This window comes from Crocodylus porosus, unplaced genomic scaffold, assembly GCF_001723895.1.
Source record: "Crocodylus porosus isolate Cpor-Errol unplaced genomic scaffold, CroPor_comp1, whole genome shotgun sequence".
Lineage (NCBI taxonomy): Eukaryota > Metazoa > Chordata > Crocodylia > Crocodylidae > Crocodylus > Crocodylus porosus.
The window spans coordinates 850,428-853,228 of record NW_017728897.1 but is presented as its reverse complement, the minus strand read 5'-3'; the positions used below and the strand labels follow the sequence as shown (position 1 = coordinate 853,228).

Genomic DNA, 2,801 nt, shown 5'->3' with positions numbered 1-2,801 from the left:
GATTTATTTGATATTTATGCAGTTGGCAGCGGGATTTGAAATATAACATAAGCACTTCCTGAGATGTCAGTACTCCAATGTTAGTGGTCTGAACAAGGATGTAATTCATATCTGCAGGTGCTTACTCTGGTATCAAACACTTCAATAACATCATGCTTGTGGAATCCAGCACTCCCCAGTGTCCCATTTGTATCCTGATATGCCTACGTCTTTCCTATGTGTGTTTTTCTTTCTTAAGGAGCTCTCATTTCCTTCAATAGGATATGTTTTATTTCATCCTTTTTCCTGCATTTACTCATATTAATGTCACCGCATTCATTGGTAATAGCTAGGTTAGGAAATAACCCGTATATCCATGAAAACACTGAGTCTGAAACTTAATGCCTGAGATGCTTTATTAAGAAAGAATGGATTTTTACATGAAGAGAGGTAATAGCTTCTTTCTGGAATCTAATTCGATCCTAACGCATCAGATGGCAAGTCAGGCAGGCTCACATGCAGTCGAGGGGCCCCGTGCATTGGTGTCTTTTTGGGCTGCATTTCAGGAATCATGGGTAAAACATTTCCAGGGTTTGATTACTTCTACGTTGTGGAATGAAAACGGGGTGTTGCCTGATGGTAGTGGAAGAAGGCATCTCCCTGCTATAGGAAGGGCTATGCCTGCCTTGTGGACAACTTTAGTTTTCCAGCCGGAACTACTGAGGTCTGTTAATTAGAAAACAGGAGTACAAGTCAGTCCTCCCTGGGAACACTTGCTGTATTCTCCCAGAGGACTGGAAGTCAGGATCACAGTTAGAGGAGAGAAGACTAGGATTGTTGTGGGTCTGTTTCTGGATCTGCCAGTGATCTGCCATATGATTTAAGGAATGTCACTATGGCATGATCGTACTGTTGTATCTTTGTCTTTCCTTCTCCTTCCTTCTGATTTTGTCCGTTTATGACGTGTCTGAATCAAAACTGCAAACTGTTCAAGAGGAAGGCAGTCTTTTTACTTGATCTGTGGAGCACCTCCACATACTTCTGGGAACTGGGGATTATATTCATCTGTAATATGAGATGTTCAATAGGACCTAGCTCTAATCCAGCACTTTTCATATTCCAACTGCATTGCAGACATCCATCAGTTTTCACAAGTCCCCTGTGACATGGGAAAGAACCATTTCACACAGGAGAAAGTGATGCCTGAATAGGTTGTGGTTGATTGCAGAAACACTGTGTGGAAGTAGGAATTGGAATGGAGAAGTTCCTAAATGCCAGCTCTTGTGTAAGACAATATTTTGAAAGTTCTCAGTTAAATGCTTTGAACTGTTCAGTGTGTGAGACATCTTGTAGTATGCCATTGGAATAATGTATTCATCAGCAAGCAGTGTCATTTTACTGGCTGTCTTGAGAAGCCAAAATACTTTTTATTCTTGTTGCATCTTCCCTCTTCTTGGAGGATTCATCTTCCAACATTTAGTAGAATTCCCCACCCCCAACTGGTTGGTAAGAAAAGCAATATCCGAGTCCCGAATGGGCATCTGTGGGAAGGAATCGGGTAAAGAACAACCTGTTAGTACACCTCAGCCTAGGAAGAAGTCAATAGCACTAGTAGCAGTGATAGGCAGTGCAGGGAGGATGGAGTAAGCCCCAAGAGTCAGAGACTGGGGTACCTTGCTTCCAGTTTCAATGACTCCTTTAAAGGAGTCATGATCTTCACTGGTCCACCCTTCCATGGTGGCTGGCCCTAGGTGATGAGCGTGTGACTGAAGCCGCGAAGGTATGCGACAGATCATCTTTTATGCCGTGGGGTTATCCTGCTCTGTGACCTCGCTGGACGTTGCCTGTTTGTTGTGGCACCTCTTTGCCCAAAGCTCTGCACAAACAAGGTCTCACTTAAAGGACCTTGTCTGGAGTCGGATTCAGTGCTTGAGAGCTTCAAATGTAAATGAAATCCTTGGAACCCAGTCCCGGTGAGCAGAGGTACCTACTGCATGTTATGACCGCTGCGGAAGCCTGCAGCTCCGGCAGCAGAGCGGAGCAGAGCGCTGTCCTTCCCTAGAAACGCCGGTTCCCGTCTCTGGAGGCAGGACAGGATGGTGGCAGGGGCGTGTGTGATCCGCTCCGCTTTCCGACGGCCGGGGCTGGGCTCTCCGGGTTACAACAGGCTCCCCGGACAAAGCGGGGCAGCTCCCGAGAGCCGGACCCGTGAGAGACTCAGGGAGCCTGAGCTGGAGGCAGCCGGACGAGTTGTCAAGGACCAGCGCTCACAAATAACCCCTCCGCCGTCGTGCGGCTGGAAGAGCCGGCGCGGGCTGCCCGCACACGTGCGGCTCCGGAGCCGCTGCTCGCCTGCCCCGTGCGGCCGTTCGCACCTGCGTCACCAACGGTTCCAACGGCCGGGTCCCTCCACCAACGGCCCCGTGTAGCGCGCGGGGTAAATCCGGGGCCGAGAAGCCCGTTTTGCCGGGGGTGCCCACCCCTGCCGGATCTGCACCGCACCCCGTCCTGGTCTGGGGAGGTCATGAAACACCCGCTCTGCTCGGGCACGTCCCTGAAACCCAAGCATCTGCGGGGGCCGGGACCGGCGCCAAGGCCGCCCCCCGCCACAGGGTAAGGACAGGGCCAGGCGGGGCAGGGAGACCCTGCTGCTGCTGGGCAGGCCTCACGAGGTCCGCCTCCTGCTTCCGTGCAGAAGCACACGGGACCAGAAACGGGCTTGCTTCATGAGCCGCTCGTGGACGAGATTTTTTTGGGCACTGAGCGCCCAGCCCTGGAGGACACTTTGTGCCTGACAGCTGGCCTTGTCTGACCTCTCTCCG

At 50.9% G+C, this 2,801-nt stretch overlaps 1 long non-coding RNA gene across 1 annotated transcript; it reads right to left on the bottom strand.

Moving 5' to 3' along the window:
* Nucleotides 1-377: 377 nt before the first annotated feature.
* Nucleotides 378-1,954, bottom strand: LOC109324546. The gene is made up of 2 exons (XR_002104953.1): nt 1,653-1,954; nt 378-1,520 (listed from the first exon to the last, which is right to left on the bottom strand). It is a non-coding gene; the product is annotated as an uncharacterized LOC109324546 (long non-coding RNA).
* Between the last annotated feature and the right edge of the window lie 847 nt (nt 1,955-2,801).